This window comes from Xenopus tropicalis, chromosome 8, assembly GCF_000004195.4.
Source record: "Xenopus tropicalis strain Nigerian chromosome 8, UCB_Xtro_10.0, whole genome shotgun sequence".
Lineage (NCBI taxonomy): Eukaryota > Metazoa > Chordata > Amphibia > Anura > Pipidae > Xenopus > Xenopus tropicalis.
Genome location: NC_030684.2, coordinates 65,494,999 through 65,508,040, shown reverse-complemented (window position 1 = coordinate 65,508,040; position 13,042 = coordinate 65,494,999). Strand labels below are relative to the sequence as shown.

General features: G+C 38.6%; 1 protein-coding gene across 12 annotated transcripts in view; it reads left to right on the top strand.

Annotated features, from left to right (window-relative positions):
- The first annotated feature begins 5,007 nt into the window (after window positions 1-5,007).
- znf185 (zinc finger protein 185 with LIM domain) overlaps window positions 5,008-13,042 on the top strand; it is an 84,771-nt gene continuing 76,736 nt past the window's right edge. For all 12 annotated transcript variants that reach the window (XM_031891334.1, XM_031891342.1, XM_031891341.1 and 9 more), the window contains exon 1: window positions 5,008-5,842. The gene's annotated coding sequence lies outside the window, so the exon portion shown is untranslated. The remainder of the gene's footprint in view (window positions 5,843-13,042) is intronic.

Genomic DNA, 13,042 nt, shown 5'->3' with positions numbered 1-13,042 from the left:
CATATTTACATCCTCTTTCTCTGGAAATGTGTTTTGTGCAAAATAAAAAAAAACACCACTTTCAAGCAGTTCTTTAAGAAACAAAGGAGGGTAATGTAAAAAATCTGTTCAAGCTTGCTACTTATCTAGTAACCCATAGCAACCCATAGCAGGCAGTATTTACTAGCCAGCTGTTTGATCATGCACACCAGATTGGTTGCTATGAGTTACCTGATGAGGGCAAACTTTAGACTTTTTAGAATTGTCTAGTATACACAATTACATTGCAAAATGCTCATTTTTCTTAATTCTGCAAATTTTTATTCTTTCTAAATGCCACTTTATTATTAATACAGTGGAGGAAATAATTATTTGACCCCTCACTGATTTTGTAAGTTTGTCCAATGACAAAGAAATGAAAAGTCTCATAACAGTATCATTTCAATGGTAGGTTTATTTTAACAGTGGCAGATAGCACATCAAAAGGAAAATCGAAAAAATAACTTTAAATAAAAGATAGCAACTGATTTGCATTTCATTGAGTGAAATAAGTTTTTGAACCCTCTAACAAAAAAAGACTTAATACTTAGTGGAAAAACCCTTGTTTGCAAGCACAGAGGTCAAACGTTTCTTGTAATTGATGACTCTGAGCTTGAGCTCCCTCCATAGGTTTTCTATTGGATTAAGGTCCGGAGACTGACTAGGCCACTCCATGACCTTAATGTGCTTCTTCTTGAGCCACTCCTTTGTTGCCTTTGCTGTATGTTTTGGGTCATTGTCGTGCTGGAACACCCATCCACGACCCATTTTCAGTTTCCTGGCAGAGGGAAGGAGGTTGTCGTTCAGGATTTCACGATACATGGCTCCGTCCATTTTCCCGTTAATGCGAATAAGTTGTCCTGTGCCCTTAGCAGAAAAACACCCCCAAAGCAAAATGTTTCCACCCCCATGCTTGACGGTGGGGACGGTGATTTGGGGGTCATAGGCAGCATTTTTCTTCTTCCAAACACAGCGAGTTGAGTTAATGCCAAAGAGCTCTATTTTGGTCTCATCAGACCACAGCACCTTCTCCCAGTCACTCACAGAATCATTCAGGTGTTCATTGGCAAACTTCAGACGGGCCTGCACATGTGCCTTCTTGAGCAGGGGGACCTTGCGAGCCCTGCAGGATTTTAATCCATTGCGGTGTAATGTGTTTCCAATGGTTTTCTTGGTGACTGTGGTCCCTGCTAATTTGAGGTCATTAACTAACTCCTCCCGTGTAGTTCTAGGATGCTTTTTCACCTTTCTCAGAATCATTGACACCCCACGAGGTGAGATCTTGCGTGGAGCCCCAGAGCGAGGTCGATTGATGGTCATTTTGTGCTCCTTCCATTTTCGAACAATCGCACCAACAGTTGTCACCTTCTCTCCCAGCTTCTTGCTAATGGTTTTGCAGCCCATTCCAGCCTTGTGCAGGTCTACAATTTTGTCTCTGACATCCTTGGACAGCTCTTTGGTCTTTCCCATGTTGGAGAGTTTGGAGTCTGCTTGATTGATTGATTCTGTGGACAGGTGTCTTTTATACAGGTGACTAGTTAAGACAGGTGTCCTTAATGAGGTTGACTAATTGAGTAGAAGTGTCTAACCACTCTGTGGGAGCCAGAACTCTTAATGGTTGGTAGGGGTTCAAAAACTTATTTCACTCAATGAAATGCAAATCAGTTGCTATCTTTTATTTAAAGTTATTTTTTCGATTTTCCTTTTGATGTGCTATCTGCCACTGTTAAAATAAACCTACCATTGAAATGATACTGTTCTGAGACTTTTCATTTCTTTGTCATTGGACAAACTTACAAAATCAGTGAGGGGTCAAATAATTATTTCCTCCACTGTATGTATATGAGTTCTGCTTGAAGTTTTAACCCCCAATTTAATTATGGTGCAGTAACCCATAGCAACCAATCAGCAGGTAGCTTTTTCTGGTGACCTGTTTGAAAGCAAACATCAGTTGCTATGGGTTACTGCTCCTGGGCAAATTTAGTGCCTTTTATTACAAAACCCCATAAGTGCCTTGTCCTGAGCTCATACACATACTGAATTCTTTTCAGAGGTGTGAATGCATTTGTTTTAAAAGGGAGCACGTCAAGCACTATATATGCTTTTGACCCTCAAAGCAATCTATATGCATGTCAAACACAAAAATAGGGCAAGCTTTCATTTTAACAAGGTGTGAAGCAAGCGCATAGGTGTGTTCTGTACCAAACCGTAACCTGTGAGTGCTTTATTTTTAGCTACACTTATATGCTGGAAAACACATAGAACTGATCTTAAGAAACACACTCAAAAATAAAGCCCAAGACCGTGTCTGTAACTATAATGGTCAGTGGCATAATGAGAACACGTTTGCCCCCCCCCCCCCTCTTTAGTTATGATGGGAATTCCTGGCTAAATCTCCTTTGCAAGGGTGTCAGTGGGAATCACCAGAACTCAAACATATGAATCATGTAATCATCTGAAAAGTGCAATTCAGGCAATTTCCGGTGATTCATGAGCACTGGATATTCCCAATGAAAAGGTATTTTCAGAAGATTTGTTGCTCCATTACAATGTCAATGACCCAAAAAAGCATAATATTTCCCATGCTGCTAAAGGTGGGACCTGTTATCCAGAATGCTTGAGACCTGGGGTTTTCTGGATGAGGGATCTTTCTGTAACATGGTCACCACACTTTGTCTATGAAAAATAATTTAAACAATAAAATATTAAAAAATAATATTTAAAATTAAAATATTAAAAATTAATTATATCTTAGTTTTTGAACATTTTAATTATTTGGGTAAAATGGAGTCTATGGGAGATTGCCTTGTTCGGCCTGGGACCTCTCCCAACATGTCATTGATTAAAATATTACTAATTTTTGTGTTGCTTAATATTTAATGTAATTACCTAAACTTGCCCAAAATATTACCAACAAGTCTATTCTACTATGAAATTGGTTCTTAAAAAGTCACTCAATAAATAGGGTTTCTGAGCCTGAAAAATTGAGTCAATACCTTTGGAATAGTTATAGGGACTTTTTTCTCTGCCTGTATGTAGATGTGTGTTTCTTGGTAGTCATGGAACCTTATTTTTTTCCTTCCTGTACACACACACACATGTTCCAGCAGTGTGTTAGGAGCAGGATCTTTATAACAAGACACGGGACCCAAATGCATAATATAGGGTATTTTTTAAATTGTGAATAAACCATCAAGTAATTCACAAAACTATATACAGTGGCTTGCAAAAGTATTCGGCCCCCTTGAACTTTTCCACATTTTGTCACATTACAGCCACAAACATGAATCAATTTTATTGGAATTCCACGTGAAAGACCAATACAAAGTGGTGTACACGTGAGAAGTTGAACGAAAATCATACATGATTCCAAACATTTTTTACAAATAAATAACTGCAAAGTGGGGTGTGCGTAATTATTCAGCCCCCTGAGTCAATACTTTGTAGAAGCACCTTTTGCTGCAATTCCAGCTGCCAGGCTTTTAGGGTATGTCTCTACCAGCTTTGCACATCTAGAGACTGAAATCCTTGCCCATTCTTCTTTGCAAAACAGCTCCAGCTCAGTCAGATTAGATGGACAGCGTTTGTGAACAGCAGTTTTCAGATCTTGCCACAGATTCTCAATTGGATTTAGATCTGGACTTTGACTGGGCCATTCTAACACATGGATATGTTTTGTTTTAAACCATTCCATTGTTGCCCTGGCTTTATGTTTAGGGTCGTTGTCCTGCTGGAAGGTGAACCTCCGCCCCAGTCTCAAGTCTTTTGCAGACTCCAAGAGGTTTTCTTCCAAGATTGCCCTGTATTTGGCTCCATCCATCTTCCCATCAACTCTGACCAGCTTCCCTGTCCCTGCTGAAGAGAAGCACCCCCAGAGCATGATGCTGCCACCACCATATCTGACAGTGGGGATGGTGTGTTCAGAGTGATGTGCAGTGTTAGTTTTCCGCCACACATAGCGTTTTGCATTTTGGCCAAAAAGTTCCATTTTGGTTTCATCTGACCAGAGCACCTTCTTCCACATGTTTGCTGTGTCCCCCACATGGCTTGTGGCAAACTGCAAACGGGACTTCTTATGGTTTTCTGTTAACAATGGCTTTCTTCTTGCCACTCTTCCATAAAGGCCAACTTTGTGCAGTGCAAGACTAATAGTTGTCCTATGGACAGATTCCCCCACCTGAGCTGTAGATCTCTGCAGCTCCCCCAGAGTCACCATGGGCCTCTTGGCTGCATTTCTGATCAGCGCTCTCCTTGTTCGGCCTGTGAGTTTAGGTGGATGGCCTTGTCTTGGTAGGTTTACAGTTGTGCCATACTCCTTCCATTTCTGAATGATCGCTTGCACAGTGCTCCGTGGGATGTTCAAGGATTTGGAAATCTTTTTGTAGCCTAAGCCTGCTTTAAATTTCTCAATAACTTTATCCCTGACCTGTCTGGTGTGTTCTTTGGACTTCATGGTGTTGTTGCTCCCAATATTCTCTTAGACAACCTCTGAGGCCGTCACAGAGCAGCTGTATTTGTACTGACATTAGATTACACACAGGTGCACTCTATTTAGTCATTAGCACTCATCAGGCAATGTCTATGGGCAACTGACTGCACTCAGACCAAAGGGGGCTGAATAATTACGCACACCCCACTTTGCAGTTATTTATTTGTAAAAAATGTTTGGAATCATGTATGATTTTCGTTCCACTTCTCACGTGTACACCACTTTGTATTGGTCTTTCACGTGGAATTCCAATAAAATTGATTCATGTTTGTGGCTGTAATGTGACAAAATGTGGAAAAGTTCAAGGGGGCCAAATACTTTTGCAAGCCACTGTATGTATGTGTGCCTCGGTTTGTTTGTGTGCGGTGTCCTATGATCCCAGGAGGCGGCCCTTAATTCTTAAAATAGCAATTTTCTATTTAGGAGTACCCAAAGCACAAAAAAAGTATATTTTTATGAAAATGGTTTATTTATATGAAGCAGTGTTTTACATTTGAGATGGTTTATGCAATATATTTTTCCTTTAATAGTGCGTTGGTGCTGCCTACATCACTGTAGTGTAGTGAGGCATTCATAGTATAAATTACCAGAATAAAAAACATGCTATCCATAAGGGACCTATTTATAAAGCAATCTATTAAAATTAGTGTACATTGCAGTGTAACTCTGATTCAGGCACATCATTGGTTTCATTTTGCATATTTAAAAACTGTTAAATCATACTGTTAAATGTTAATATGGCAAGTTATTAACATTTTGATGTAATGTTTTCTAAATATGACTCTTGTTTATGTTTATTGATAGCTATGGGCTGGGGCAAACTGACAGCAGTACAGCACTGTTTAAGATTATGAAGAAAAATAAACTATATTATTTTAGGGAGAAATACATTTTAATAACATGCCTTTAATGGACAAGCATGATTATACAACTGCAAATTTTGTTTTGAGCAGTTAATTGACTAAATAAATTGACTAAACATAGGTACAAAACAAAGAAGTTTCTAGGCTACACCACTTGCTGATGATACCTGTAGGTAGAATGTAAAGAATGTGACAGATATACCTATACAGACCTAGGAAGCAGAGGACAGAGGAATACTCCGATAAACCTGTTTAATCCCCTAAAGGGCACAGCACACCTCACAGGAAATCTCCTCCCTCCTTGCATTCTGGGCTTGGCTTTTACAAAACTCTACATTTTCCCTCAGCTTTCATGCAGACACACTGTGGGATCGGATATCCTGAACACAAATCTAGAAAACACCTGCGTTTAGAGTGTCTACTGAGCAAAAGAGTCCACTCCATTTTATCCAGCTTGCAAGGGACAGAAAAGGTAAAACAAAAAGCGTATTCAGTGGACTATTTGCTTTAAGTCAGGGAGTCTGGGAGTCTGGGAGAAGCTTTGCAGGGCAGGTAAGTTAAGGGATTTGGTGCACTGAACAGACAATCAAAACCAGTATCCACAGAAATCTTCATATTGGCACAAAGCTCCTTTTACTTTATTATGCTTTTAAAAATATTATTTAAATTAAAGCTTTACGAGCAGTTCAAATTATACTTGGGATTGATATGTGTTGCTATTGGATTTGGATTGCACTTTTTTGAGCTAATAATTTAATTGTTAACTTATTGTGCTCTAATTACTGTATGATTTGCCCTGACTATGAAAACATTATGTTGCTTTTATTTGCTTCTGTAAATATTTACAAATGCTGAAAATGACCCTTAATTCAGAACAACAAGACAAATCATTGTGCTGATTAGAGACTATTTGGGGTTGCCATAGGGCTTGTTTACTGCATTGCTTTTTTGTTTTTCTCAGATATTTCTCAGTAGTATCCTGCACTTATTTGGCTTTGCTGTTTGTAGATGTCTGCAAACAAACTTTATTACGCACTTTGAGGCCACGCCACATGCAAGGTGCCCTGTACTTACCATTCAGCTGACATTTGACATTGCTGCTTCATCCTATTGTTAGCACAATGTCCAGTGTACCCAGCAACCTGTTTTAGAGCAAACCATTGACATTATAGGAATTCTGCAAAAAAAATAAATAAATACATAAACTGCTGAATGAGCCTCTGTAGATCTTATTCATTGCAAGACATGTTCTGTTCATTATGTATGTACTCTAAATTTGTGGATCATTTTAACTCTTTTTTTTTTTTACATACAGTATGAAATAGCATTCAGTGACCAGTAAATGTTAGAAATCTCTTCAAATTAGTTGATATACTGATGACTATGTATTTGAAGACATAGTCATCAGTTTCCACTGCAGAATAGCATATATATAGATATGGCACTCATAACAAGAAGAAAGCTTAAACTGGGCACATTCAGTGCAGCTTGATTGGTTACTTACCATACTGTATGATCCTCAGTGAACTTGTAAGTCCCTTTGCCAAGCATTTTGTCTGTGTCTAATGTAATCTTACCATAGTTGGTTGGACAATACAAAGAATCATGACAATCAGTTACCAAAAATAGGGTGTGTGTGTGTGTCTCACCATTGTCCAACCTAGGAATGCACAAGCCCACACTTCTGCATAGCAGTGCATTTTGTATTGTGTATATGCTGAGTGTAATAACTGAGATTCAGTGGTATGTGGCATGGTATGTTAATGTTAGTGTTTATTAATATGTGACATAATATTACATTATTATAATATATTATTTACAGAGCAATGTTTGTCACAGTACAGGTATGGGGTCCATCATCTGTAACCCAATTTTTTCAAAAAGCTCAAAAGGAATCGCCATTTCCCATTGACTTCATTTTAGTAAAATAATAATTACATTTTTTAAATTATATATATATATATATATATATATATATATATATATATATATATATATATACTCCCTACAGAGATGAAGTACATATTAAAAGTAGGCAACTACCTCACAAAAAAAACATGGCGACTTATATTCACACTTGATTCCATCTTAACGTATTTTGCTGCCTTGGAAAAATGTCACTATTCTCCTTTAGATGGTATAGTGCAAAGGAGTTTGCAGGACACATGCTCCATCTCCAAATCTGACACCCAGCCAGAAGCCTTGTTGGTTGCATGTAGGTGCATCTCCCATGACTGACAGCTTCTTTAAAGAGCTGACACAGATCTCATTAGTAAAGCATTTACCATAAGCTCTGTCCCTGATAAATGAGACTTTTATGGTTGTCATTCAAAATGCCATTGTTTTAAAGCTCTGTTTGACCCACAGGATTTCTGTGCATTTTTTACAAAATATTTCTTTCTAGACCCACTGTAAATAACCCTAAAACCCATTCTTTTCTGCCAAATCGTTAAATAACATCGAGCCTGGAAATCATGTTCATATATAAAATAAAAGCTATGTTAAATCAAAGAATATAATACTAATCTCATTTTAATTACAATGGCCCTGTAAAAGGCCAAATGAGTATTCAATTCCAAGACAAAATAGCCATGCATAGCTGTACAGGGGTATTGCCAGAACTTTGTATACAGTACTGCTATGGAAAGCTCATAAGGTACCAGTGACCATGTGATGTATCAAAAGTTGTATAAAGAATTCTGTGCTGCAATACCAGGAGGGTTGTGGGCATCCAGTTTTACAGCCCTTGTATAGTCTGTTGGATTTTCAGATACTCCTGGCTTGCTTGTATGTTCCATCCAGCACAAAAGAGTTTTAGCCTATAGACACATTACAGGTCTTTGTCTGGTAAGCAAGTGAAAACCCATGCCAGATCAGACCATCAGTTGTTCTGCTTTTTAAGTATCAACTTTGATTAAACTGAACCAGAGTGATCAGTCATTTTATAAGTGGCATTTTGATTCTACTGGTGATGTTAACAGTATGGTCTTTACTTGTGCATGCATATGCATTAAAAGAAGTCACTATAGTTTTCATTCATATAAAAAGGACTTGCCCTGTGGCCTCCTGTCCTTATATGGTCATGTCACTCCTTGGTGATGCTTAACATCACTAAATATTACAAGAGAGGGTACATTATTTCCCAGCTGGAGGCCCGTGGGCTATATGTATATACAGTATTTTTATGGCTCCCAGTCTGCTTAAAGGCTCCATAGACTTCACCATATGACATCATCAGCCCTTGAACATGCTACATGAGAATAAATCGACCCACTATATGTAATAATTTGGACTGCACTGCCCTGTATAATAAATAACAGCCATAAATATCCTGCAAGCTATAACCAGGGCTTCACTGGGCCCACAGGACAGCGGGGAAAAAAACTGGTGGGCTCCTTATGGGCTTCACTGACCGAGGCCAACTCCTTGATCACAGCTAGATGCTCCCATTCCCCTGATCACAGCCAGAAGTGACACAACACCCCAGGCTGATGCTGGTTTTAACCTTATAAATGCTTAGTGATGTAATGTTTGTCACATGACTCACTGAAACGTTTGTATTATTAAAAAAAATAATATACAATTTGTTGTTAAATATGAGGATATTTAAAGTCCCCAAGGAGTTCTTGACTTTCAATTCTCCATGTAAAAAAAAATGTTAGTATAGTAGTACTATATGCAGGGTCGGACTGGGGGGTGCAGGACCCACCGGGGCTCCCGCCCCAGGGGCCCTGCAGGTACCCCAGCCAACCGTGTCCCCTACCCCCCCAGGGGCCCCCTAACCCCCCCCTGCAGGGCCCCTACCTGACGTTCTCCCCGAGCACGTATAAATTGAACGCGTCAGGGGAGGAACAGTCAAAGGGGGAGAGCTGGCAAAGGTCGGACTTGGCCGCCGGGGCCCACCGGGATTTTTCCCTGTGTCCCGGCGGGCCAGTCCGACCCTGACTATATGCTCATATTAGGATTTCGCTGCATAACACTGCATAATACCAGCTGATTAGTCAGTATTTTACTGTATAAATATTATTTTACATTATTACTTTAGTAGCTTGTATTAGCTCAACACATTTGGAACAGGATCTATCACACAAGAATTGTTATAGTTACAAAGTGCACCCAGCTATGATCCTGTATTGCTCACTGGTTGAGTCAGATTTTTAATGTGGGATGGGTCGTGGGAGGAAACCTGCGAATTAAACTTCTTTTGTAAACACCCTACGGAAGAGATTTTAGGTTTCTAACATGAGAAGAACCTCATCCACCATCCACCCCAATGGGTGTAACAATGACTCAGGAAATTGATATCTACCGCACTCTTTTGGCTACAGATAAGAACTCTCTAATTGACCAGTTGCAAAGTGCATTCATGCATATGTTATTATATAAGGGTAAACAAACCTTTTTCACCATTCTTCAATTCCTTATTTACTACATTGACAAAGGTGTGGTCCTTCTGAATTTTCGAGGCATTTTCTTTACCATATGTTATTATGCATCTATAGTTATTCTACATTATGTTGTGTAATGTATATCCTCAATATTTAATAGCAGTAGGTGATTTTATTAGCATTATAGGCAATACATGCAATACAGGCATTGCTGCCATTTCTGGAAAATAAATAACAAAAACGAATGTAGCAAATCATCTCCTTACAGTTTTAAAAAAGCAGCATCTCTGTTTAGTCTTTCTGTTACCTGACATCAGATCAAGACTGCTTTACAATACACGAGAGCCATGAGTATCCTGCAAAATATGTATCCTTATTAATTGTTCTTAGTAACATCAGTTATAATTGGTGCTCAGTGATGTAATTTGTGTCACTTGACTCACTGAAACTTGTGCATTAAAAATAGAATTAAAAGAAGAATTACTTAATTTTATTATACTAGCATATTGCCCATTTGTGACCATATCTGATTTAACAAAATGCAGTTATAGGCCAGCTATGTTAGTGTTCAGGACCCCTCCATCTATATGGCAATCCTTTCCCCCCCGCCCCAAACTGTTAGAGTGGGGAGGCACTTGCTGACTCAGAATTGACAAGGCCCCTTTTATGCCATTCATTTGTGAACAGTCAGATTCACAGGATCCAAATGAATGGATTATGTATGGCAGCCTACAAGTACCCGTCAACTGTGACAAGCTGTATGGCATCTCATATAACGCAGTGATTAGGTCTTAGAGGCTTGTGTTCAACACCTGCATCAATGGTTAGGGACCTGGGGCTAGCTATCGGTCTATAGGGGTCTTTCTACCACTACTGTCTTCACCTGGTAATAGCCACGGTCAAAATACCCAGTCTGATATCAGTCTTAAACTGTATATATTCCCCAAATGTATTATTCCTAAATTAAGAGGACCTTACTACTACTAATGACATGATCCTGTATATCACATGGGATCTCTATACAGTAGCATTCAGAATCTGACTGGCCTATCCTATAGTATCTTCCACCCTAGGGAAACATATCACCTAATCATGGGGACGTATCTCACAGTAGGGACATAGTACAAAGGAGGCACCAATCTGTATGGATGTAATTTTACCACAAACCTGTACCTCGTATCTAACTAGGGGCAATAAGTAAAACAAAAACCCTACTTTCCTATCAAGGCAACTTCGGCAAATCGCGGCGCCGCATATGCCATCCCACCGGCGATTTACATTCTAGCCGGTGGGATTGCATTGCGGGGAGATTTGTCGCGGGGCGACTGATCTTCCAGTGTGTCACTTCCCTAAAACTGTGTTGTTGATTCACATCTAAGTTGCTGAGCTCAAAAAGTGGCACATATATTTTATACAGGATTGCAAGGTTCCATTAACATGGGTGAACTAATGTAGTATTTAGATCAGATCTTTGCTCCAGACATAGGAAGCAGTATTTTACAACATACCATCTTATTATTCCACTTATATTTTATGTCAAATAACCTTGTATTTCATATCAAAATATACATATGTATTTTTCCTTTAGTTAGGATTTATATATTTTATTATTCTAGTGTCATTATTACTACATAGGCCATGGTCAATAATATGCATTTAGCATTCGTAGGGACCTATGTATAAAGGTGTGTTGGTGTGAAACATGTCTTTGCTATAAAGCCCCACTGTATTCCTTATACATGAATTAATTCCTTGTTCTTGATCACAGAATTCATTCTCTACAAGAGAAGTCTTGTATTTGCTACAGAATTTTAAGTGTGAAAGTGCAGCAAACTCGTCTATTCTAATGACTTTAGAAAAATGCCCCTTAGTACCTATTCACATTTTGTAAATATCAAATATTCAAAATATTATTCCTCTTTCTCACTTGTAAATTTAGGAAACACCTAGTTGCAGTACAAGAAAATACATGTCCTTTGATGTAAGAGGAAAGCTTCAGTGAATTAAATAGGGACGCTGAATATATGACATATATAATCTGATACTTTGTAATTTTATATATTAAATGTGTTGTTATTGCTGCGTAATGAAAGACTAATACATGTGAGCTTTGCCTTGGACTTCATGTCTCTCCCCCCCCCCCCCCCCGTGTATAAATACAAACAACATTTCCTGTGATTTAAAAATCAAATATAAAGCAATTAAATAGAAAAATTAAAAAGTTTAAAGCCAAAGGCACATTTGATGTTTTCTTTGTGGAATTTGTGTTTTGGCTGAAAATCTACTGCTGTTATTAGTTCCAGCATTTAGGGTAATGGCACCTGGGGTGTGTTTTGGCCTTTTGCCAGGACATGATGGTTTGCGTGTGCCACATGTACAGCTTTCATCATTGACTTTTATATCTAACAACATACGGACAATTATCTCCTGGCAAAAAGCCACAGTATGCCCAGTGTGCCATTTTTCTTAAAGCAACTGAAAGAAGTGAAACAACACACCATGTATTTCAGTAGCAAAAAAGGTGTGGCACACTGTGGCTGACAAAATAAATCAGGTTCCCATCCCAAAAATAAAGTGTGCTCTATCATCAACTCTATCCTCAAAATGCACTTTGAATACATTGTATCTGGGTAGCAATGTAAGTAGTGTAATGAACTTTAAAATGTTATCAGGTTGCTATGGTAAATGATGCTCCCAATCAGAATGCAGAATTCTACCCTTCAATTTAATTAAGAAATCAGTAGTTTAAAGGAGCCAATTATAGATTCATTGTGTCAGGGATATGGGTCGAAAGGTGGTGTGCGATTTATGGGGGAATGCAAGGAATGCAAGTCATAAATGGAAAAAAATGTGCACAAAAAAAAAATTCGCAATGTATTATTGTTCTTTAGACTGTTATTGCATTATGAATTTTAATGAAGGTGGTGTAATTTTCTGAGCAAACGTAACAACTTTTTCATTAAGAAGTTTTATTACATACACAGCGCACTATTGCAAACAATAAAATCCGCAAACTTTCTTCCACTGTTGGAAGTGGTCGCTAAACAGTTTCAGCAAAGCCCATACAAAATTCCCACAAGGGCAATCTGTTGATTCTGGCTAATGCCGGAGGGTCTGCCATTGGCAGTCACTATTTATGGGGCTGATGGGTGACTATTTGGGCCTCTCCAGACCTACTCAGCATACAGATACACAAGATACACATCAGTAAAAAGCATGAATCTACCTGAGATAGCTGGATTCAGGTGAGGAGTTAGCTACAGTTTGTAATGCTAATAAACATG